Consider the following 27251-nt stretch of genomic DNA (forward strand, 5'->3'; position numbering starts at 1 on the left):
GTTCTGTCTGCGGTCAATGCTCTGGTGTTACGCAAGCAGTGAACCATAGGGGTGACCACAGCACCCAATCAGCTGTCTCGGGGAACATGCTCTGTACTCGGGAGTACAGAGCGTCATGTCATGCCCGAGGCTGCTGATTGGCGGCAGCAGCAGTCACATGACACCGGGGTGCCAAAAGAACACATCAGAAGCTGAACACTGCAGGCAGAATTGGGGGTCAGCATGGGAACGGAGGTGGAGGTAAGAAAAACTCCCCATTTGCCCCATGTGTGTCCAACTGTGAAACACATGGGGAGATGAAGGGACAGTAAAAGATGTGACACAGGTGGGAGATGAGGGGACAGTAATCACTGTGACACAGATCGGAAATGAGAGGATAGTAATAACTGACAGGTGGCAGGGGGGGGGACAGTAATAACTGACACGGGAGATGAGGGACTGTAATAACTGACACGGGAGATGAGGGACTGTAATAACTGACACGGGAGATGAGGGACTGTAATAACTGACACGGGAGATGAGGGACTGTAATAACTGACACGGGAGATGAGGGGACTGTAATAACACACGGGGGGGGGGGGGAGATGAGAGGACTCTAATAACTTACACAGGGGGACTGTAATAACTTACACACAGGAAGATATAAGGGGACTGTAATGACTGACACACAAGGGGGAGATGAAGGGACAGTAATGACGGACACATGGGGAGATGGGGGGACAGTAATTACTGTTACAAGGGGGATTTGAGGGGGCAGGGGACAGTAATGACTGACACGGGGGGGGGGGGAGATGATGGGACAGTTATAACTGTTACAAAGGGGGGAGATGAGGGGACAGTAATGACGGGCACATGGGGACAGTAATAACTGATACACAGGGAGATGAGGGGACGGTAGTGACTGTTACACGGGGGATTTGAGGGGGCAGGGGACAGTAATGACTGACACGGGAGGGGGGGGGAAATGATGGGACAGTTATTACTGTTACAAATGGGGGGGATGAGGGAACAGTAATGACGGGCACATGAGGGACAGTAATAACTGAAACACGTGGGAGATGAGGGGACGGTAATGACTGACACGGGGGGGGTGGATGATGGGACAGTTATTACTGTTACAAAGGGGGGAAATGAGGGGACAGTAATGACTGACACACACAGAAGGGGATGAGGGGACAGTAATGACGTCACATAAAGTCCTGTTGTGTCCCATCACGTGACGTGTGGCATCCTGGCTCCTAGATTCATAACAAATTTGTCAATCCATGTTCTAGACGTACTGTCCATAATCCTACTAAACATCAACCAACTATCCACATCCCGATATCTGGGACACAACTTCTGAGTAGGGTTTCCTTCTAGGCGTAAGTAAATAACAGGGCTCTAGTCGCTTTCATTTCTCACACCTCAGTCACGTTACTATACCAAACCCTTGGCATCGACCCATCACCCACAACCCCGTGCAGGCGAGGGACAAAGTCCTCAACATCGCAGAGCTTCCGGCAGAACCAGTTTGGACGGTTAATGTTACAAGAGAACACTCAGCATAAATCACCGGTCAATTAATTCTCCCTGAGTCACGGATCTGTACAAATGATAATCCCGGATGAGCAGAGACACAATGGAATGTAAAGAAACCAGAGGCGCAAGACACAAATTACGCAGTAACCCGTACTTCATTCCCCCACGAACACGCCATTGGATTTTATGGTTTCACTGTAACAATGTAACAATCTATTCTGCGAGTACACGTGGTAAGATTTCACTTTCACTAATTTTATTGAGATACTTTACACCTAAGCCACGGAATTCTATGAAGGTGTCTTCATTTTAAAGGGACATGCACAATCCGATCTACCAGAATTATAAGACTTATGTGAACTTGTCTCTTTTTCCCGCCCCCCCCAACTTTCCCCAGTATTTAAGGAAGCATTCCAGGTTTTGGGGTATTTTTTTTTTGCCCATCTTATTCACATTCACCATTACTAAGTCCTACAGTGCCATCTGTTTCATTCCAGCACAGCTTCAACTATGCATTTCATTTCTGTAATTTGGCCATGTGATCTCCAATCTTAGCCACAGAAAGTTATATGGCTTAAAGGGGTACTCCGGTGAAATACTTTTTTTTTTTTTTTTTTTTAACTCAACTGGTGCCAGAAAGTGAAACAGATTTGTAAATTACTTCTATTAAAAAATCTTAATCCTTTCTGTACTTATTAGCTGCTGAATATTACAGCGGAAATTCTTTTCTTTTTGAAACACAGAGCTCTCTGTTGACATCATGAGCACAGTGCTCTCTGCTGACATATCTGTCCATTTTAGGAACTGCCCAGAACAGCATATGTTTGCTATGGGGATTTCCTTTTACTCTGGCATTTCCTAAAATGGACAGAGATGTCAGCAGAGAGCACTGTGTTCATGTTGTCAGCAGAGAGCACTGTGTTTCAAACGGAAAATAATTTCCACTGTAGTATTCAGCAGCTAATAAGTACAGGAAGGATTAAGATTTTTTAATAGAAGTAATTTACAAATCTGTTTCAATTTCTGGCACCAGTTGATTAAAAAAAAAAATAGTTTCTCATCGGAATACCCCTTTAATGCAGTGTTTTCCAGCTGTTGCAAAACTACAACTCCCAGTATGCCCAGCCAGCCTTCGGCTGTCTGGGCATACTGGGAGTTGTAGTTTTGCAACCTTGATTGGATAACACTGGCTTAAAGGGGTACTCCACTCCCCAGCGTTCGGATCATTTAGTTCCGAGCGCTGGGTGCGGGCTTCGGGGGATCGACACGCCCCCTCATGACATCATGCCCCGCCTCCTCAATGTAAGTCTATGGGAGGGGGTGTGATGGCCATCACGAGGGGGCGTGAAGACCCCCGAAGCCTGCTCCCAGTATTCGGAACTAAATGTTCCGAACGCTGGGGAGTGGAGTACCCCTTTAATGTGTGAAAAGAAAGTCAAGTCCTGGGTCAGCTGATTTCCTGAGAACTACAGGATGACATCATCAACTATCAAACCACATCTACTAGCTTACAGCCCCCTCCCCTCAGCTCTATCTGTATACTGCTGCTGTTACTGATCTCAATCAGAATCAGGATATATATTAGATAGACATCTCTCCTGAGGTTGTGTTCACAAATTGCATTTCTTGCTTACTTTTTTTCAGTTTTTGCAGTGATTTCCCCAAAATTGTGACAAAAAAATGTGCTATTTTAAAGCAATTATGCAAATCACAATAAACATCTGTCATTTTCGCAACATTTTGGAAAATGCATCAGAAAGCCAAAATGCAGTCATAACGTGTGAAAAATACAATAACAATTCAACATGGGAACACAGCCTAGAGAGTTCAAATCCCTCAATTGTGATTATAGGGCACATCACTTTCGACCTTGGGGCAAGATTTCTCTAAAAACAAACAAAAAACAATGCACTTTGAATAAGAAAATGCATAAAAACTGCACATGATGGGAACGGACTTCAACACACTTATGAGATCACCTGGGTAAAACTCTAGCATTAGCAGTCTGATTAGATGACCAGCTGCAGTGGTCAGACACCACACACTCAGCCAGGGGATTCATTGGAAATCTAGGATACCTCTTTAGACCTCTTTTTCACACAGTGGAACATTTTCTAATTGTCTCCCTGGAAAACACAGGCAGACATTCCACAAATAGCCACCACTACTAACACGTAAATTAATTCTTCAGAGGCCGCAATCAGGATTTTGGGGCAGATGTTTCCGCAACGGAAGATCCAACGTGTACAGCAGAATCCCATTGAAAGCAATGAGGTTCTGCTGCAAATAAATGTCAGAACAGAATTCTTCCTTCGGGTTCCGCTCGGAAATTCAATCGTGTGAACAAGGCCTTTAAGGGGTACTCCGCTGAAAACTTTTTTTTTTTTTTTAAATCAACTGGTGCCAGAAAGTTAAAAAGATTTGTAACTTGCTTCTATTAAAAAAATATTAATCCTTCCAGTACTTATCAGCTGCTGTATGCTCCACAGGAAGTTCTTTTCTTTTTGAATTTCCTTTCTGTCTGACCACAGTGCTCTCTGCTGACACCTCTGTCCATGTCAGGAACTGTCCAGAGTAGAAGCAAATCCCCATAGCAAACCTCTCCTGCTCTGGACAGTTCCTGACATGGACAGAGGTGTCAGCAGAGAGCACTGTGGTCAGACTGAAAAGAACTACACAACTTCCCCTGGAGCATACAGCAGCTGATAAGTACTGGAAGGATTAAGATTCTTAAATAGAAGTCATTTACAAATCTGTTTAACTTTCTGGCATCAGTTGATTAAATTTTTTTTTTTTCTTTCAGAGGAGTACCCCTTTACCTTTAAAGGGGTATTCCAGGCATAAACTTTTTTTAATATATCAACTGGCTCCGGAAAATTTAACAGATTTGTAAATGACTTCTATTAAAAAATCTTAATCCTTCCAATAGTTATTAGCTTCTGAAGTTTCCTGTCTAACTGCTCAATGATGATGTCACGTCCCGGGAGCTGTGCATGATGGGAGAATATCCCCATAGGAACTGCACAGCTCCCGGGACGTGAGTCATCAGAGAGCAGTTAGACAGAAAACAGCAACTCAACTTCAGAAGCTAATAACTATTGGAAGGATGAAGATTTTTTAATAGAAGTAATTTACAAATCTGTTTAACTTTCCGGAGCCAGTTGATATATATATAAAAAAAGTTTTGGCCTGGAATACCCCTTTAAACAACGATACTGCAGCAGGGGATGTATCGCTGTGTATGAGGTCATATTGGCGGCCACTTTTCTTTCTGCAAAACTGATTAGAATCAACGATGAGGGTGATCAACGTAAATTGGGGATTCTGTATTTTTTTTCGGAAAGTATCCCAATACTTTTTAGTGTATTTTACAGGTCATACTTATTTACTGTATAGTTACCTCTAGGTGGCACATGAGAGTCAGTTTGCGTCTGGAGGAGAGCTAATTTGCATAATCTCTTTCCCATGCAGCACTGCCTGTAGGACTCTACACAGCCGGCTCTCCTCCATTACATTAGAAACTAAACTTCAGAAAAATATTCTCATTTATAAATATTCTATTTCCGCAGCCTAGAACAGAATAAAGGATATATCTGCATATGCTGAGCATTTCGTGTGCAGTTCTGGGGTCAAATGAAATGACTTTTTTATTTTTTTGCAGTAGCCACAGGCAAGAGTAGAAATATTTCCCAGATCAAAGGCGCCTAATGACAAATTACGGGTCTCCTAGGCAATTAAGGGTCAGGAACGCCCACAATTAACCCCCACCATGCTAAACATCTATACCCAAGGAGAATCAAATTTAGACTACACAATGCAGTCTGGAATATAATACTAATTCTTTATATAGCGCACACAGATATTGTAGCGCTGTACACTCAAATTGGTCCCTGTCCCCATTGGGGCTCACAATCTAAACCTATCAGTATGTTTTGAAGTATGGGAGGAAACCGGAGTACCCGGAGTAAACCCAGGCAAACACGGAGAGAACATACAAACTCTTTGCAGATGTTGTCCTTGGTGGGGATTTGGATCCAGGACCCAAGAGCTGCGAGGCAACAGAGCTAACCACCGAGCCCCCATGCCACATTACATTTTTACCCTGCTTTGCACAATTGCAGTAAAATAGCAAAAAAATTTTACCACAATTTTGGGAAAACTGTAAAAAAAAGAAAAAAACATAAGCAAGAAATGCAAAGAGTGAATACAGCCTCAGGAGAAGCGTATATCTAATATATTTCCTGCTCCCATAGAGCTAGTAGCAGTATACAGATAGAGCTGAGAGAGGGGGGGTCTGTAAACTAGCAGCTGCGATCTGATTGATGATGATGTCATCCTGTAGTTCACAGGAAGTCAGCTGACCCAGGACCTGACTTCCTTTTGACACATGAAGCCACCAAGGTTGCAAAAACTACAACTCGCAACAGGATGCTTCAAGCTATTTCAAAACTACAACTCTCAGCATGCCCGGACAGGGCATGCTGAGAGTTTTAGTTTTGAAATAGCTTGAAGCATCCTGGTTTGGAAACATTATTTTAATGTACGGTCTATTTGGAGAAATTGAAGAGTCTAATACTGCAGAAATGCATCCCCGTGGTTACAGACTACAAACAGTCCCTGTGTAGTCTGTAACCACGGAGACGCATTCCTGTATGTAAGACACAAAGCTGTAGGATATTTGTTAAGCATTGGGAAACACTGCTCTATGTAGTGCCGAGTGACTGCTCCTTAAAGGGGTACTCCCGTGGAAATTATTATTATTATTATTATTTTTTTAAATCAACTGGTGCCAGAAAGTTAAACAGATTTGTAAATCACTTCTATTAAAAAATCTTAATCCTTCCAGTACTTATCAGCTGCTGCATACTACAGAGGAAATGCTTTTCTTTTTGGATTTTTCTGATGTCACGACCACAGTGCTCTCTGCTGACCTCTGCTGTCCATTTTAGGAACTGTCCAGAGCAGCATATGTTTGCAATGGGGGATTTTCTCCCGCTCTGGACAGTTCCAAAAATGGACAGCAGAGGTCAGCAGAGAGCACTGTGGTCGTGACATCAGAGAAATCCAAAAACAAAAGCATTTCCTCTGTAGTATTCAGCAGCTGATAAGTACTGGAAGGATTAAGATTTTTTTAATAGAAGTAATTTACAAATCTGTTTAACTTTCTGGCACCAGTTGAAAAACTAAAAAAAATAAATAAAATAAAAATTTTCCACGGGAGTACCCCTTTAACTGAATTGCCTAATAAGGTGTCTAAAATAGTTAGTTGTTCATTCCCCCATTACTTTATACTGCAGCTCTGCCTAATCAGATTGGCTTCAATGCATACGCACAAGCCCATCACAGTCTTACCAGGCACATCTGTTCAGACTGACAATTAAAGCAAAAAAAAAAAAATTGGTAAGAAAAAGAACAATATGGTCTTTATGTAATTTGATTCTAAATTGTGTTCGTATAACCTTACACTAAAACCCGGCACCAAAATTCATTTTTATTCATATGTAGCTACGAAAACTACGCTTTATAAGTTCATAAAAGTAAAAAACACATTTTAGCCTTCATAGCATACATACTTTCTAAATTATAGCTCCAAGATGGAAATTAAAAGGACATTTCCACCCAAAAGGAAAAAAAAATTAAATTTTTTTAGATGTGCTTAGAGGATTAAAGTAAAACGTTACTCCCTAGGATTTATTTCCCAAAGTAAGACAGGGTCAAGTAGAGTAGAGGTCCCCAACCCAGTCCTCAAGGTCAACCAACAGTCCAGGATTTAAAACATTTTTCTTGCTGTATTCCAATGGAGTAACTGAAAAAAACACCAGAATATTGGTGGGTCTTGAGGACTGGGTTGGGGACCACCGATGTAGAGTACACTGGAGCAAGACTTTTAGTCATCAGTGACACTTCGTTGGTTGACAGGGTAGTCTAACACTTTCTCTTATGTCTATATGTGGAATAGGCTACACAGCAAACTCTTAAAGGGGTACTCCGCCCCTAGACATCTTATCCCCTATCCAAAGGATAGGGGATAAGATGTCTGATCGCGCGGGTCCCGCTGCTGGGGACCCCCAAGATCTCGGCTGCGGCACCCCAGACATCTGATGCACGGAGCGAACTACGCTCCGGTCGGATGACAGGCGATGCGGGGCGGAGGCTCGCGACGTCATGGTCATGCCCCCTCAATGCAAGTCTATGGGAGGGGGTGTGACGGATGGCAGATAGGGGGTGTGACGGATAGACTTCCATTAACGGAACGTGGCCATGACATCACGAGCCTCCGGCGCTGCATCCGACGCTCTAAACGAACGTCGGGTGCAGCAGGGAGATCGTGGAGGTCCCCAGCGGTTGGACCCTTGCGATCAGACATCTTATCCCCTATCCTTTTGTACAGGGGATACGATGTCTATTGGCGGAGTACCCCTTTAAGCTATGTTTAGACAAAGTAAATTCCTTAGCGTGCAGCCGAATCCCATTGACAGCAAAGAGATTCAGTGCACCAGGATTTCCAAGCTTAAAAGGGGTACTCCACTGGAATACATTATTGTTTTAATCAACTGGTACCGAGAAGTTAAACATATTTGTAAATTGCTACTATTTAAAAATCTTAATCCTTCCAGTAATAATCTGCTGCTCTATGCTCCACAGGAAGTTCTTTTCATTTGAAATTTCTGTCTAACCACAGTGCTCTCTGCTGACACCACTGTCCATTTTAGGAACTGTCCAGAGCAGGATAGGTTTGCTATGGGGATTTGCTCCTACTCTGGATGACTGTCACGCACCTCCCATTGACTTTGGGGTGTGGCCGTGACGTCATGTGGACGTGGCCAACCCTCGCAGCACGAAAACAGCATTCGGAACATTTACTTCCGAAAGCTGTCCAGCGGAGGACCCCTTTAATTTCTAAAGTTTATTACACTCAAAGTCCTCAGTATGAACCAAGCATTACACTTTAAAGGGGTATTCCAGGATTTTTTTTTAAATTTGACTATGCTACAGGGGCTGTAAAGTTAGTGTAGTTCATAATATAGTGTCTGTACCTGTGTGTGACGATTTTCTCACAATTCTTATGTGATTTTCACTCCAATATTTATTTTTAACAGCATACAAAATGACTGTTGTCTCAGATTTTTCCCAGGTTGCAGTGCGGCCGAGACCTGACTCACTAGTCAGCTGATGACAGGCAGCCTGTCTGCTTCAATGGGTGGAGCGATCGCTTGGTGGGAGAGAGATCAATCTGCAACTAATGCAACAGCTGGAGGCACCCTGATTGAAAACCACAGGTCTATTGAATGGATGCAGCTCATTTATGTTTCAACGGGTGGGGTGGCTGATGTGTGGGAGGGAGGAAAATGGAATTGTGGGATTTGTAGTCAAAAAAAGAAAAGTCAAACAGGAAATACAAGTTGACAAAAAGTTAGCCACAGTGTTATGGTAATCTCACAACATAGCCATTTATCCCCAAGACAAGCGCAGATCCTTCCTAAGCATGTCCATTACTGTCTGCCAGGTAGGTACTAAAATCACCTTATGGTGGAGAACCCCTTTAATAGAAAACCCCTCAGGTCCCTTAGATCTTTCAAGCCCACCCAAGTACCTTGTAGCCAACTGAGCCTGACATGTTCCCTTTAACACTGATCTGTCCATGTAATGCCTGTGAAGTCCACCAAAATGAAAGATGCTCTTTGTAACCTTTCCAACCTGACTGACAGCTGAGGGTTCCGAAGGGGAGACCCTCATACTGAGAATTCCCTAATAGGCTATTTTTTCCAGTGATTTCTAAACCAGACAAGACCTTTGACCTTACAATCCGACTACTGCTTTTCAGATAATAGTGCCGGGAATTAGTTTGCCCATCAACCAGGTCCCTCTATATATCTGTGGAGAAGCCTGTGGGTCTGTGCAGGTGTATATATCAGAATACAAATAAAATCCCTCCATACACCATTTATAAGGCTGAATGTATAATGGGACGTGCAGCCATGGATGCCTGGCAGGCTGTGGGAGAGGTCAAATGAAAAGTTAAGTGTTTTTTCTTTTTTCAGTATTTATTTTTACCATTTAAGAGAAAAAATTATTTAAAAAAAAAAAAGCTAAAAAAAATAAAAATAAAAATATATAAAAATAAAGAAAGCTGTATTTGCTGGCAAGAAGGCTAAGGCTTTGTTCACATCTGTGTTGCATATGGCATAAAAATCCCCCTTTTTAAATAAGGCAGAATGTATAGCTGAAAAAAAATGCAGGACGCCATGACGGAAATCAAACAGACCCCATTAAATTCAACAGGGTCCATCAGGCACCATTGGCATTTGGCATGGAAGAGGTCTGGCACCACTTATTTTCATTGCTTCTTCTATGACATCGCAGAAGAATGGAAATGATTAATACAGCCTGAGCTTTTTTTCTTATAATAATGGGCTATAGGATAAAGAAAAAATAAAGCAGAAAAATATAAGACACGGGGAAGCAACTGCGGTGGCCTATCATGTGGGGTTAAAGGGGTACTCCGGTGGAAAATCAACTGGTACCAGAAAGTTATACAGATTTGTAAATTACTTCCATTTAAAAATCTTAATCCTTCCAGTACTTATCAGCTGCTGTATGCTCCACAGGAAGCTCTTTTCTTTTTTAATTTCTTTTCTGTCTGACCACAGTGCTCTCTGCTGACATCTCTGTCCATGTCAGGAACTGTCCAGAGTAGGAGAGGTTTGCTATAAGGATTTGCTCCTGCTCTGGACAGTTCCTGAAATGGATAGAGGTGTCAGCAGAGAGCACTGTGGTTAGACAGCGCTTATCACCCCAGAATCGAGGTAGCTATCTGTTCCTGAGGAGAACTGCAAAGCCTGGAGGTCACAGGAGCAGGATACCCGGTCCGGTCTGGAGCATCAATAGTATGGCAAAAGAAAACCTCTACATCAGGCGCTGTTCTATGTTCAGGCAGGAAGAAAGTAGTATCCAAGGCAGAAATTCATTAAAGGGGTACTTCGGTGGAAAACATTAAGTTAAACAGATTTGTAAATTACTTTTACACATTTTTTACCCTTCCTGTACTTTTTAGCAGCTGTATGCTACAGAGGTAATTCTGTTCTTTTTTAAATTTCTTTTTTGCCTTGTCCACAGTGCTCTCTACTGACACCTCTGTCCGTGTTTGGAACTGTCCAGAGCAGCATAGGTTTGCTATGGGGATTTTTTCCTGCTCTGGACAGTTCTTGATACGGACATCAGGTGTCGGAGTACCCCTTTAAAGTACCAATGGGTACTAATAATAATAAACATAGTACCCATTGGTACTTTAATGAACTTCTGCCTTGGACACTACTTTCTTCCTGCCTGAACATAGAACAGCGCCTGGTGTAGAGTTTTCTTTTGCCATACTATTGATACATATGTAATGTTGGCGGACACCAGAGTTAGCGCAAGCAGGATGGCATTGATCAGTGTTTTGGTATAACAATATGCCCGACGAAGTCGCGCAGACTGGATCAATAAACGCTGAGTTGCATTAAGTCCAAGGGGAAGTGTCACACTATTCGGATATTACAACAGCTACGTCTGCGGGGACCTTGGCACACAGCTTATCCGCTGACAAAGGTGCTAAGGAAGGAGCCGATAGCTAAAAGACTATCACAATATCCTTGACACATCCAGTCTGCTAAAAATACGTGATTTATTTAACAAAGCTCCTTGTAAATTTCAAAAGGTCTACGATTAAGTGTTTCCATGTTTAAGGATTTTCAGAGAAGTCAGTTCCCATTCTTCAGTGTATCCAACGCATTAGACGTCTTGTTTGCACTTTTACAGAAAGGCTTAAGTGAGAGAGATAGAACAGTCCAGGAGGAGGGGAAGACAGCTACATTATTTTGCTTGAAGATTCATGAAGCAATGGGAAACATACGTCTTGTGTCCAACGTGTCATATACGTCTTGTGTCCAACGTGTCATATACGTCTTGTGTCCAACGTGTCATATACGTCTTGTGTCCAACGTGTCATATACGTCTTGTGTCCAACGTGTCATATACGTCTTGTGTCCAACGTGTCATATACGTCTTGTGTCCAACGTGTCATATACGTCTTGTGTCCAACGTGTCATATACGTCTTGTGTCCAACGTGTCATATACGTCTTGTGTCCAACGTGTCATATACGTCTTGTGTCCAACGTGTCATATACGTCTTGTGTCCAACGTGTCATATACGTCTTGTGTCCAACGTGTCATATACGTCTTGTGTCCAACGTGTCATATACGTCTTGTGTCCAACGTGTCATATACGTCTTGTGTCCAACGTGTCATATACGTCTTGTGTCCAACGTGTCATATACGTCTTGTGTCCAACGTGTCATATACGTCTTGTGTCCAACGTGTCATATACGTCTTGTGTCCAACGTGTCATATACGTCTTGTGTCCAACGTGTCATATACGTCTTGTGTCCAACGTGTCATATACGTCTTGTGTCCAACGTGTCATATACGTCTTGTGTCCAACGTGTCATATACGTCTTGTGTCCAACGTGTCATATACGTCTTGTGTCCAACGTGTCATATACGTCTTGTGTCCAACGTGACACACGTCTTGTGTCCAACGTGACACACGTCGTGTCCAACGTCACACACGTCTTGTGTCCAACGTCACACACGTCTTGTGTCCAACGTCACACACGTCTTGTGTCCAACGTCACACACGTCTTGTGTCCAACGTGACATACGTCTTGTGTCCAACGTGACATACGTCTTGTGTCCAACGTGACATACGTCTTGTGTCCAACGTGACATACGTCTTGTGTCCAACGTGACATAAGTCTTGTGTCCAACGTGACATACGTCTTCTGTCCAACGTGACATACGTCTTCTGTCCAACGTGACATACGTCTTGTGTCCAACGTGACATACGTCTCGTGTCCAAGGCCAACATTGTGGCATTAGAACCAACACCACCTCAATGGTAACCACAAAGCGGCACCCAACAGCGTATGCCCCACCCTAGCATATGCAGTAAAGGCGCAGGGGAGGGGGGTCAGAAGGGGCCCTGAAAGCAGAAGGAGATGGAGGATTACTTTGTGCAGCGTTTCCTCCCGAGCTCCTCCCCATGTAATGGCATATGAGGGGATTATAGTATATAGTACATTATATTTATATGCATATACTGTGTGTGAATGTATAATGTATATATTTCATTTTCTTGTATAAAATTTTTGTGTCACATACTTTTGTATCTATGATACTGTTACTTTTAAAGAGTTAAAGGGATACTCCACTGCAAACTGTTCCCAACACTGGAGGCGGGAGCTCGTGATGCCAAAGCCCCTCCCCCTCACACCATCATGTCCGCCCCCTCAATGAAAGTCTAAGGGAGGGGGAGTGACGGCTGTCACGCCCCCTCCCATAGACTTGCATTGAGGGGGTGGGGCGTCATGAGGGGGCAGGGCTATGATATCACAAGCTCTCGGTGCTGGCTCCAGCATTCCGAACAGTGTATTCCAAACGCTGAGCAGCAGAGTACCCCTTTAATGTCATTATAGTGATACAACTTATTAGACACATGGCTATGTTTTTGGTCAACGTTCTCCAAAATGTTGAATGGGGAAGAGCTGCAACACCAGACATACCCTACGCTCGCCAACAACGTGTGCCCTTACACTTTCTGACGTAGTCAAAGCATGAAGGGAAATGGTAACACCCAATTATATATTTCCAAGAGGTATAACAGAGGTACAGCACAAGGCAGAGTTGAGAACAAGTGTTGTTGAATGGTGATCTTATAGGGAGAGACTTATCAAAACCTGTCCAGAAGAAAAGTTGCCCCACTGCCCAAAGCAACCAATCAGATTGCTTCTTTCATTTTGTAGAGGCCTTGTTAAAAATGAAAGAAGCAAGCTGATTGGTTGCTATGGGCAACTTTTCCTCTGGACAGGTTTTGATAACTCTCCCCTATAAAAAAAAAAATACAAGTATTTACAAATAAAGCATATAGAGGAAGAGGCGGAGGCACTCACCGATCCAATAAGATACTGTACTTTATTTAAACGGTAGCATAAAAACAGCAGGTGCATACACGTGGGACGCCAAGGAGATGATAGATATTTCGCGCAGGTTGTCTGATGAAGCGCTAGCTGCGCGAAATAGCTATCATCTCCTTGGCATCCCACGTGTTCGCATCTGCTGTTTTTATGCTACCGTTGGAATAAAGTACAGTATTTTATTGGATCGGTGAGTGCCTCCGCCTCTTCCTCTATATGCTTTAGGAATACTACAGCTACTGTGGATTGAGCACCACCATTTATACCTTTATTCTTGGACTTATCCATATTACCGCACCTCAGCACTTGTTCATACAGCTGATTCATTGTACCAGTGCCGGCTCTGTTTCTCTTTCTGTTGGATATTTACAAATAAAGACTTGTCCGTAGAGATGACCTTCAAGAGAAGTCCTCTTCATGCTGTATATGCACATTAAATGACGGAGGAAGAACCTTGTTCCTCTTCCCACCAAGAACGAACAAAAAGGTTTGTCATTTAAAAAAAAGTTTCATGTGAAAGTAATAAAAAATACGCACATACAGTGATCCCTCAACTTACAATGGCCTCAACATACAATAGTTTCAACATACAATGTTTTTTTCTGGACCATTGTAACTTGAAAACAGACTCAACATACAATGCTATGGAATCCGCAAAACGTGCAATGGCTGGAAGATCCGACCAATCAGAATGGACATTTCACTGGTAAAACCCCTGTATTCCTAAAGTGCATGCACTGACTGCTGTCTGGTAGCGCCCCCTACAGTACAGGTAGGTATTACATGTTCGGTACTACTCTTTACCTGTATTACTGAAGTGTATGCACTGACTGGTGTCTGGTAGCGCCCCCTACAGTACAGGGAGGTATTACATGTTCTGTACTCCTTACCTGTGCCCGGGTTAGCTGCTCCTTTGGACACCAGGTGAGGGCGGCTCCATTTTCCTTTTTTTAGGACATTGCCTGTATTGTACAGGACCCTGAAGAAGCTTCTATCCTCTACATAGACCAGTGTTTCCCAAAGAGGGTGCCTCCAGCTGTTGCAAAACTACAACTCCCAGCATGCCCGAACAGCCGAAGGCTGTTCGGGCATGCTGGGAGTTGTAGTTTTGCAACAGCTGGAGGTGCCCTGGTTGGGAAACACTGAAATAGACAGTGATTACAGCTCCCAGCAGATCTTTATTACTTTTATATGTAAGGATTTGCTTTATCTATATTCGTTAACTACTAATTTATCTTTAATCCTCACTTTTTCCTATTTTTGGATGACATTTTGGTGGCTTCAGAACCAATTATCTGGTCTCAACATACGATGGTTTCAACATACAATGGTCGTCCCAGAACCAATTAATATTGTAACTTGAGGGACCGCTGTATAGGTTTCCAATATTTGCGTCCATTTCAATAAAGAGGAACCCCACATGCACAGCCACCTGATGGAGGCGCCCAGCTACCAGACATCTCATAAGGGTACATTCCCACACGGCGTATTTTCTGCGTATTTGCTGCTGCGTATTTTATTTTCTCTGTTGAAGTCAATGGGTAGGAAAATAGGCAGCACCAAATACGCAGCAAAATACGCCGTGTGGGAACGTACCCTAAAAGTTAATCTGACTTGAATAAACCTAAAAGAAAATGATCCAAAAGGTGCCCTTCTCTTCTATACGTGGTGAAAGCCTTGACAAGATGGCTTAATATGTAAGCGACCCCTGGCTGGGATTACTGCCCTACCTAGGTCTATAAATGTTTAGAGGATTCCACCCAAATCACATATCTGTTACCAAGATGAAAGTAAAACCTACGTGTGCCTTCAATTGCTGCAAAGTTTTAGAGAAAGAAAGAAAGCGATGCTTACTGTACAAACATAAAATACAATAAAAAGGAAAACAAAAAAGCGCATCACTGTACAAGGGAATGACCCGAGGTATTGGAAAAGCTCCATAGAACTTCCTCAAAGCAACAAATTATTCCGTTTGCACAAAGGCTTCAAAGGGAAACAGTAACAACATAAACGGGGTCAAAAGGGAATGTAGTGAGTGCATAACTGCGGTGTTTGGATAGTACACATCATACGCCCCACCCTACATTGGCCCAGAGACCCCCCCCCCCCCCAGAGACACTACTAACCTGCCTATGCATCTTCTGCATTATTTGTGCAGCATTTACATGTAACATATCAAAATGGTGTATAAGGACAGCAGTGCAGTTCTATCCTGATTTATTTGTGCATGGACATCCGGAGCTGAATTCTTAATTCTGCTTCCTTCTGTGAGCACAGTGCATTGTGGGTGCTTAGATGACAGACACACAAAGCTGAGGTGTCGCCATTAATCGACTAATGCAAACACTGACCTCAAGGGACATGGCCTATCATAAGGACATTTCTGTATGGTTTTGTGTACGGATCAGGAGGAGGTTCATAAATGAGGATTCTAAAGTTGTAAAGTATTTGTTCTTCTAGCTATATACAAAAACATAGAGGTCAGATGCCAGAAGAGCGAGCAGAAACTAATTGTTATAGGTCTACATCTGACATGACATAAAAGAGCAGTAAGTACAATACACACTGTACTGGTCCGCAACACACACACACTGTACCGGTCCAACACACACACACACACACACACACACTGTACCGGTCCAACACACACACACACACACACACACACACTGTACCGGTCCAACACACACACACACACACACACACACTGTACCGGTCCGCAACACACACACTATACCGGTCCAACACACACACTGTATCGGTCCGCAACACACACACACTGTACCGGTCCGCAACACACACACACACACTATACCGGTCCAACACACACACTGTATCAGTCCGCAACACACACACACTGTATCGGTCCGCAACACACACACACACACACACACACACACTGTACCGTTCTGCAACACACACAATGTACCGTTCCGCAACACACACAATGTACCGTTCCCCAACACACACACACACACACACTGTACCGGTCCACAAACACACACACACACTGTACCAGTCCGCAAACACACACACACTGTACTGGTCCGCAGAAGATCTATTGTCTATGGGAGAGGCACACTTGGACATCCATTTTCACGGAGGATAAAGAGATGTTGGCTTTCATGTTTCTATGGGATTCAGGATGACTAGATATCGATATAGATTCCTAATTTCTGTTTTGGTAATGTTTCTATCACATGACTTACTAGACAGATCAATATCAGATGTTATCTACAATTATAGGACCCATTACAAATGCCTATGAAGTGACTCCTTCAATCTGCCATCATTGGCATCCTTAAAACCCATTACATACAGGTGGCTTATCTAAACATTAAATAAAATCAGGACCTCCCCCCCCCCCCCCCCCCCGGCCCCCAAATATGGGAAGAACAGAAAGATCTCAATACAGTAATGTACTATTGTAATACTGAACCCCAGCTAAAGATTATTCCGGCCAAGTTCTTTATAACATTACAATTATATGAGAAAGTAAAGGCCTCTAAGTTGACGCGTCTTCTAGATTGTACAGTCCACGCAGCCCCCCATGTGTAAGCGGGCCCCGAGCAAGAATACAAAAGCCTAACTGAAAGCTCTTGGGTTACCAGACTGAAGTTAATTCTACACGACCTCTTTTTGTTCTAAAATGGCAGGTTTACAGCAAAATCCCTCAGTCATTAGACAAATCCTATAGAAAAAGCTAAGTAGAGAAGGCATTAGCATAAGCGGGTGGTGGTCTTCTTTCAAATCTGCTCTGTTGGCTTCATTCAAGTCCATGGACACACCGAGGGGTACATATCTCTCAGTGTGCTGTGGGGGGTAGGTTGATCACTTTGGGCTAAACAAAGCGATCAACCAATAAATAAAGCGTTTGCTCTTTCCGCGGCTGATCGTTGGCCCTAGGGTGATACAGGGTGATATTGGCCTGTTTGTTAATTTTTTAAATCAACTGGTGCCAGAAAGTTAAACAGATTTGTAAATTACTCCTATTAAAAAATCTTAATCCTTCCAGTGTTTATTAGCTGCTGAATACTACAGAGTAAATTCTTTTCTTTTTGGAACACAGAGCTCTCTGCTGACATCCCTGTCCATTTTAGGAACTGTCCAGAGTAGGAAAAAATCCCCATAGCAAACATATGCTGCTCTGGACAGTTCCTAAAATGGACAGAGATGTCAGCAGAGAGCACTGTGCTCGTGATGTCAGCAGAGAGCTCTGTGTTCCAAAAAGAAAATAATTTCCTCTGTAGTATTCAGCAGCTAATAAGTACTGGAAGGATTAAGATTTTTTAATAGGAGTAATTTACAAATCTGTTTAACTTTCTGGCACCAGTTGATTGATTTAAAAAAAAAATAATAAAATAAAAGTTTTCCACCAGAGTGCCCTTTAAAGGATAAGTCTCATGCTAGAAAACGTATTATATTAGGGGATAAGATGTATGATCGCCGCTGGGACCCCCGCGATCTCGGTGCAGTCCACAGCATTCTGTGCTGGGCGCCTCCTCTGAGACATGACAGCCACACCACCTCGTGACGTCACGCTACTCCCCCTCCATTCATGTCTAGATATGAACCCTAATAGCCGATGAGCGGTCAGCGAATGATGGCAGGAAAAAGCCGTGTGAACCATCCAGTGATCATTTGAGCAGCTAAAGTCAAATTCTTTAAAAGTCTTTGAAGGATTCCCTAATGCTTATATGTTACTCATTATGCAGATAATTTGCATGTCTTGTTTTTATGTGTCTAGCTTCTGCATATGGCTCACAAATCCCTCTGTTCTGCTGCTCACTCATTCTGACATCCACTGCTCAGAAAGGGTTGCACGTCCGAGACAAGCAGTGAGGCCGCCCTCACTCACCATGCATTTACTTCCTCCCTGAGTTTGCTGTGCTGGGTCTCTTCATCCAATCACTGCAGGCTGCTCTGTAACCCCCTCCTCTCTGTTTTCATGCTGCAGTCTGATAGGACAGGAATGAGACTTTGGACTTTGTCTTAGCTTGTGCACTAGCTAGGACAAGGATGATGCTGCCGCCGGACAGGATTGTGTTCTGGATGGTATTGGGGTGGCCACGGACACAGTAACTTGGACAATACAATTGATAACTATCCTGTACCCTTTATGTGAGTACATCCAATAAATGGAAATTTGTGTAGATAAAAACTTTACTTTCCAACCTGTTTTGGCTATAAAGCTTTCATTCTTTTGTTGGACTCGGCGATTCCTCCAGAAAGATGCCAAATGACTTTCTATTAGAAGCCACTCAATTAAATGGAAAGCCATTGTAGGAATTTATCTCAGGCGTTCTGTACACTGCAGAGAAAGGTGTTCAGCCGGAGGACTATTCAAGTACAACAGAAATCAATGTTTATGGAGACAATATAAAGCTTTTCAAAGGCAGAAGTGCACAAGGCACCAGAGACAATGCAATGATGGCTAATAAAGAACCCTTAATGTCCTATGGACATTATTGGACCCGAACAGCATTATAATAACCCTGTGACTCATGTGACCCTGGCAACAAAGACACGTTCTATCTGCCAGTACGTATACAATGGGTAAGGCTAGCAGCGCTTTAGTCAATAGTAACCTAATAGACGTAAAAGGGTCATTGTCTTTATCAAAGCCACTTTTTTTGTCCATTTTTTATGACATGAGTACGATGGGCAGACTACACAAAAAAGTGTTACGCCAACATTTATTAAAGGAATAGCACTAAGGGACGAGTTAAAGGGGTTCTCCACCATAAGGTGATTTAGTACGTACCTGGCAGAGAGTAATGGACATGCTTAGGAAGGATCTGCGCTTGTCTTGTGGCTAAATGGCTATGTCATGAGATTATCATAACACTGTGGCTAGCTGTTTTTGAACTAGTATTTCCTGTTTGACTCTTTTTTATTTATTTTTTTTTACTACAAATCCCACAATTCCATCTTCCTCCCTCCCACACATCAGCCACCCCACTCATTGAAACATAAATGAGCTGCATCCATTCAAAAGACCTGTGGTTTTCAATCAGGGTGCCTACAGCTGTTGCATTAGTTGCAGATTGATCCCTCCACCCATTGAAGCAGACAGGCTCCCTGTCATCAGCTGACTAGTGATGTCAGGTCTCGGTCGCATTGCATGTTGGGAAAAATCTGAGACAACAGTCATTTTGTATGCTGTTAAAAATAAATATTGGGGTGAAAATCACAGAAGAATTGTGAGAAAACCGTCACACACAGGTACAGACACTATATTATGAACTACACTAACTTTACAGCCCCTGTAGCATAGTCAAATAAAATATATTCCTGGAATACCCCTTTAAACATCACACAAACATTGATGACTAGGTTAGGATAGATCATCGAGATTGATCTGACCATAGTTTTCGCCCAAGCAGTATGCAGTATAAGAGCACAACGATATGCCACCATATACCACGGCAGACCCAATAAGTTAAAGGAAAACGGTCACATGTTCACCTGCACTATAATCCGATACACTGGGTTATAGTGCGGGTGAACAGGAGACTGATGCGGTGTCTCTGACTGCTATACCTACCTGCAGTCCGGAACCCCGATCCTTCGAAGGTCCCCCTTCAGCACTGACCAGCTCAGTAGGCATGTGCTCTAACGTGACCAGCGTTTAGGAATATTTAAATCCAGCCACCGGGACGGTGGCTGGATTTAAATATTCCTAAGCGTTGGTCACGTGAGCGCACATGCCTACTGAGTGCTCATGTGACCAACGCTTATGAATATTTAAATCCAGCCAGCAGGCCCACCTCCAGAGTGCAAGTCAGCGCAGAAAGAGGGGGACGATCGGGGTTCTGGACTGCAGGTAGGTATAGCAGTCCGAGACCCTGCATCGGTGGTCTCCTGTTCACCCGCACTCTTAACATTGGTAATTTTTATTTTAAACATTTAGTGTCTTTAGGCTAAATTATGTTATGACATAAACAATAAGTTTAGATATAAAGCAACAATTTTACAACACATGCATTATTAATAACATTGTCTTTTAATGAACGAATACATATTAATTTGCTCTATATTATATTCCAAATTCATTGTTGAACTGTTCGTTCTGTTCAATTCTTGGAAAAATCGTGTAGTGCGGGTGAACTGGTGACCGTTTTCCTTTAATGACTCTATTGAGTGACTATGTTCAGTCCTGGAAAATACCCTAAATGTAGTCACTAGTAGATCATCATTAATGTATACAAGTCAATGAGTACCCCGCGGTTTATGTCAGCATACCATTTTTTGTTTGTATAACAACGTACATCATCGACGTACCCCAAAAATGAAATGTGAATGCAGCCTTAGGGTGCATTCACACCACGTTTTTGCAATACAGTTCCCGTATCAGGTTTTTGATGAAAAAACGGATTCCTCAAAACCTGACTAAACTGTATCAAAACGTGTATACAAATTTCAACCTGTATACAGTTAAAAACCATATAAGGTTTGAAAAATGATGTCCGGTTGCATCCGTTTTTTAAGAAAAAAAAAACATACGTTTTTAACTTTTCACTCCATTTTGAATAAAGTTTTACTTGTTTGATTGAAATTACCGGAAAAAAAAACTGTGCAAAGTCAAAAAACGTATGGTGAAAACCGTATGGAAACGTATGCACATATGGTTCTGTACGGTTTCCATTGACTCCCATGTTAAAAAAAAAAAACGTATACGGTTTAATACAGTTTTTCACCCGGCCCAAAAACCATGGTAGGCTATGGTTCTGGGTACGGGAAAAAAACTGACAAAACCTTACAGGAAGCAAAACGGACACAACCTGATGCATCTTTTGGCATATGGTTTTCAATGGAGAGTCAATGCATACGGTTTTCAATACGGTTCCGTACGGTTTTCACATAGAAAACGTATACGGGAACTGTATTGCAAAAACGTGGTGTGAATGCAGCCTTAGACCAGAGCCACTCCTTAATGGAGTCCGCATGCTCTCCATATGGTTGTGTGTGTTACCTTCAGAATCTCCAGACACTTTAGGAAAAAGGTCCTTAACCCAAGTCAGGATTCAAATTTCTTTCCTATTCTTGTTCCAATGGAGTAACCGAAAAATCCTGGGATGTTGGTGGGCCTTGAGGACTAGGTTGGGGACCAATGTGAAGACACTCTTGTCACCCATTACAGGAGGCAGAGAGTATTGCCACTAATGACAAAGTGTGAACGGCGGTATGGAATACGGTAGTATTATGTGTGCAACAAAGAGGATGATGGAACCCAAAAATAACTGATGGAAAGAAAAGGACGTGAATTTCCAAGGCCCCAATGAAAAATCTGTAACTTGTCATTCTTCAGCGCAACAATGGAACAGGATAGAAGAAAATCATATGTCTAACGCCAAACTTCTCGAGCCGGAACGAAGAATCAGGAGCCCCGAAATATCATTGTAAAAAAAAGTGCAAGTAGAAAACCGAAGCAGAGAAGGTCTCAGTGTTTACGAGAAGCGGCACCCAGCAATGCTCCTTGTAAACCCATATGGCAGAGTCTTAAGAATTTCCACACAATAAATTTGGGGACCCAGGCAGAAAGGATTAAACCGCTGAGCTGATGGCATCAAACTTCAGGATTAAACTGCAGAAAATAGAAGATACAGAGCCGAGAGATGTCTGGGGGATTTCTCGGTGCTGACTGGTTGCTGGTTTGTTTGTTAAAATAAAAAAAAGTTTTCCGTACCGTAGTTCCCATAAGGAGGTCAAATAAAACAATACTGTTAGGCGGTAAAATGGGGGACCAGCTAAAGTGACGCAGTACATCCATAAAGTAATCCTCTCCCAAATGCACTCTTTTTTTTTTTTTAAGAAACCTAGAATACAGTCAAAAAGGTCCAACTAGAAAGGTAACAACCAAGATGGCCCCCAATACAGCTGGAACTGAGCCAATCAATATAACCATCCAGCTTTGCTGGGGGACTGATTAGCTTTATATGACATCTTTGGCCCAGACAATATTTTGTAAAGGGGGTCACTTGACACTCAGCACTGGCCACTGTAGAATGCTATTACGTTAGGTGTAAGGGTGCGTTCACACGTGTGTATTTGCAGAACTGCTGCAGATTTTGCTGCTAGAAAATATGCACATGTGAACGCACCCTAAAAGTCCATCTGCTTAGGCCAGTGTTTCCTTAAAGGGGTTATCCAGGAAAAAACTTATATATCAACTGGCTCCAGAAAGTTAAACAGATTTGTAAATTACTTCTATTAAAAAATCTTAATCCTTTCAGTACTTATGAGCTTCTGAAGTTGAGTTTTTCTTTTCTGTCTAAGTGCTCTCTAATGACACGTGTCACGGGAACCGCCCAGTTTAGAAGAGGTTTGCTATGGGGATTTGCTTCTAAACTGGGCGGTTCCCGAGACAAGTGTCATCAGAGAGGATTTAGACAGAAAAGAACAACTCAACTTCAGAAGCTCATAAGTACTGAAAGGATTAAGATTTTTTTAATAGAAGTCATTTACATAACTGTTTAACTTTCTGGAGCCAGTTTTTTCCTGGATAACCCCTTTAACAGGATGCCTCCAGCTGTTGCAAAACTACAACTCTCAGAATGCCCGGACAGCCTTCGGGTGTCCGGGCATGCTGGGAGTTGTAGTTTTGCAACAGCTGGAGGCATCTTGGTTAGGAAACACTGTTCTAATATATGGTCTATTGGTTAGGAAGAAATGGAAAAGTCTAAGGGTATGTTCACACTACGGATTGTGAACGGAATCTCCACTTGCAGAATTCCGCGAGCGGAGATTCCATTCTGGCGGCCGCCGCTGAAATACTTCGGCAGTAGGACCGCACGGCACTGCGCCGACACCATTGACGGCTATGCAGTGTTCGTGGACTTCCGCGCAAAGAATGAACATGTTCTTTCTTTGCGCTGAACGATTTCCGCGGCGGAAATTCCGCAGTATGAACGGGTCTCGCAGAAACCCATTCACACTGATGTTTATGTTCTCAGCACGTAATTCCGGGGATTACTTAGTGTGAACATACCCGAATACTGCAGGATCAGACTACACAGGGTCTGCTTGTAGTCTGTAACCACGGAGACGCATTTCTGTAGGTAAAGACTCAAATCTATAGGATATTTTTAAGCATTTGGACATCCTGGAAGTTGTAGTTTTGCAACAGCTGGAAGCACCCTGGTAGGGAAACACTGGCAATGCAAAAAATCTGCAAAGGGGTGGGTGCCCTATCTACTAAGTGCCCCCTTTTAAAATACTGGTGTATACTAATGTGTTGGAGTTTTTTTTTTTTTGGGGCACCCTCAGGCATCGCGATCCAGGTGCAATCACTATTTCGGCACCCCCTATAGGTAGGCTCCTCTACACGGATCTCATTGCTCGCTCCCTCTGTATGCTGTTCATTTATTAACTTGTTTCACAGAAAACAGCGCCACACCTGTCCATGGGTTGGTATTCCAGCCTAATCTTAATAAAGTGCATGGGATGAGTTGCAACTCCAGACATAACCGGAAGACAGGTGCGGCATGGTGGAAGAAAGCAGACAAGTTCTATTTGTGGACAACAGTCTTTTTCAAGATACATTGGTCCATCAACTTACAATGGCCTCAGGTTACAATATTTTCGGTCTTGCATGCACTGGACTGGTGTCTGGTAGCGCCCCCTACAGTACAGGGAGGTATTACATGTTCTGTACTACTCTTTACCTGTATTACTGAAGTGTATGCACTGACTGGTGTCTGGTAGCACCCCCTACAGTACAGGGAGGTATTACATGTTCTGTACTCGTTACTTGTATTACTGAAGTGTATGCACTGACTGGTGTCTGGTAGCGCCTCCTATAGTACAGGGAGGTACTACATGTTCTGTACTACTCTTTACCTGTATTACTGAAGTGTATGCACTGACTGGTGTCTGGTAGCATGCTCCTACAGTACAGAGAGGTATTACATGTTCTGTACTACTCTTTACCTGTATTACTGAAGTGCATGCACTGACTGGTGTCTGGTAGCGCCTCCTACAGTACAGGGAGGTATTACATGTTCTGTACTCTTTACCTGTACCAGGGTTAGCTGCTCCTTTGGACACCAGTTGGGGGTGACTCCATTACTTTTTTAGGACACTGTGTACTGTACAGGACCCTGAAGAAGCTCCTGTCCTCTACATAGACAGTGATTACAGCTCCCAGCAGATCTTTCTTACTTCTCTCTTACTTATCTACTTATTTTTCTTTAATCCTCACTTTTTCCTATTTTTAGATGACATTTTGGGGCTTCAGAACCAATTCCCAGGTTTCCATAGAGTTCTGGGGGAGATTTATCAAAACCTGTCCAGAGGAAATGTTGCCCAGTGGCCCCTAGCAACCAATCAGATCGCTTCTTTCACTTTGCAGAGGCCTTGTTAAAAAGGAAAGCAGCAATCTGATTGGTTGCTATGGGCAACTGGGCAACATTTCCTCTGCACAGGTTTTGATAAATCTCCCCCCATGGTCTCTACATACAATGGTCGTCCTGGAAATGAATGATATTGTAACTTGAGGGACCCCTGTACTGTATATGCGATAGACGTCCAATGTCCCCCTAATAACTTGGGGCCACCTCTTGCCTCGCTCCTCACTGATCCGGAACGTCTTACCTCCAGACATTACTATGCAATATTATCATTCCTCTCCGATCCGAACGTCTCATTAGAGATCATTAAACCTGTAATGAATGAATGGCATTTCGCCGGCTTCCTGTACAGACACGCACGCTCCTATTTTTAAGACCTTTCATGGCGAATATAAAGCACGTCCCGTTCCCCTGCCAATGCATGTACCAGCACCACACCGATCCTTACAGGTCTGCGCCAAAAGACTAAGAAGGAGATTTATCAAAACCTGTGCAGAGTAAAAGTTGCCCAGTTGCCCATAGCAACCAATCTGATTGATTCTTTCATTTTGCAGAGGCCTTGTTAAAAATTAAAGAAGCGATCCGATTGGTTGCTATGGGGAACTGCACCTCTTTCTCTAGACAGGTTTTGATAAATCTCCCCCTTAATCTCCAGCAAAGCATGACCCCAAGAGTGAGAATCCCTCATATGCCATAAGCCTGTGTTTCCCAACCAGGGTGCCTCCAGCTGCGGCAAAACTACAACTCCCAGCATGCCCGGACAGCCTTCGGCTGTCCGGGCATGCTGGGAGTTGTAGTTTTGCCGCAGCTGGAGGCACCCTGGTTGGGAAACACTGCCATAAGCCAGGCTAAGAGGCAGCTCTCACCGCCGCCAGCAGGGACAATATGTAAAGAAAATAAAAAGTACAAGTGATCCGCTCTGCTTCACCTTCACGCACCTCCATATACTCAGGTGAAGCAGAACGGAGTTTGTTTGGGAGCCAAGTTAGTCACGGAGCTCTGCAACTGCTGCTGCCATGATGTGGTTTTACATAGGACGTCAGGTAGCCCTGAATTATTATCTTAACCCAGAGAGCAAACATAAGGTAGAAGCCGTGCAGCACCAACCAGGTACATGACAAGTGCCGCCGATGCAGCAAGGAGGGCAAAGAAAGCACCTGAGAAAAGGACGTGGTTTAAGGTAAAAAAAAAATTAAAAAAATTATGATGATGACAATTCACGTACCAGGTTTCCCTTCCTCCCTGTCTGACTTCATGACTGTAATTGATCCTTGCAGAACGCTCCGTCACAGTCTGCTCTGCGCTCCTCCCAGCTCTACAGGAAGTGCTGCTCACTTTACCTGGGCAGCAAGGAATTTGACCCGCTCACAGGTTGCTGTAGTAGAAACCATGATGTCACTGCGGAGCAACAGGATCGGGCGGGGATTGATCTCCTGCTAGACTAGCAGCAGAAGGCTTGGCACTCAGTCTGCTCTGCCTCCCAGCCAGGCTGCCACTTCATTACCTCTCACCCATCGTGTGCTACAAGCGTAATCCTGCACCCTTCCAGTGCTGGAAAGCATCAAAATGCAAAAGCACCGCAGTGCCACATAACAACACTTATTTATATAGCACCAATACAAGTATACATACCAATTGGAAAAAAAAAAAAAAAAAAAAAAAGAATAAATAAATAAATTGGGTGCAAAACAATAGAATTGCCATTTTAATTTGTACAGTGATGGTCACTTAGATTTCCTGCTACATGGTACTTGCTTTTGAGGGATAAAGGGTTTCATCAAGAATTAGCTATGTTTTTCTATTCCGGGATAACCCCTTAAAGGGGTACTCCGGTGGAAAACATTTTTTTTTTTTTTTAATCAACTGGTGCCAGAAAGTTAAACAGATTTGTAAATGACTTCTATTAAAAAATCTTTATCCTTCCAGTACTTTTTAGCAGCTGTATACTACAGAGAATTATTTTTTCTTTTTGAATTCCTTTTTTGTCTTGTCCACAGTGCTCTCTGATGACACCTCTGTCCGTGTCAGGAACTGTCCAGAGCAGGATAGGTTTGCAATGGGGATTTTCTCCTGCCCTGGACAGTTCCTGATACGGGCATCAGGTGTCAGCAGAGAGCACTGTGGATAAGACAAAAAAGAAATTCAAAAAGAACAGAACTTCCTTTGTAGCATACAGCTGCTAAAAAGTATTGGAAGGGTAAAGATTTTTTTTAAATGATGATGATTTAAAAAAAAAAAAAAATAATTTCCACCGGAGTACCCCTTTAAGGTTACATTCACACGTATTTAGTTGCAGATTTTCTGCTGCAGATTTTCTTACTTATTGATTTCAATGGGTAAGGAAATTATCAGCTACAGGTCTTAAGG

The 27251-nt window shown here is 43.0% G+C and overlaps 1 protein-coding gene and 1 long non-coding RNA gene across 6 annotated transcripts in view; one reads left to right on the forward strand and one right to left on the reverse strand.

Annotated features, from left to right (window-relative positions):
* The window catches only part of KAZN (kazrin, periplakin interacting protein), a 563135-nt gene that overhangs the window by 73061 nt on the left and 462823 nt on the right, over positions 1 to 27251 (reverse strand). The gene's annotated exons all lie outside the window — the stretch shown is intronic.
* Positions 106 to 26524, forward strand: LOC130294385 (uncharacterized). Its single transcript, XR_008848478.1, has 3 exons — positions 106 to 240; positions 25958 to 26064; positions 26162 to 26524. It is a non-coding gene; the product is annotated as an uncharacterized LOC130294385 (long non-coding RNA).

This window comes from Hyla sarda, chromosome 10 (assembly GCF_029499605.1).
Source record: "Hyla sarda isolate aHylSar1 chromosome 10, aHylSar1.hap1, whole genome shotgun sequence".
In the NCBI taxonomy this organism is placed as follows: Eukaryota; Metazoa; Chordata; class Amphibia; order Anura; family Hylidae; genus Hyla; species Hyla sarda.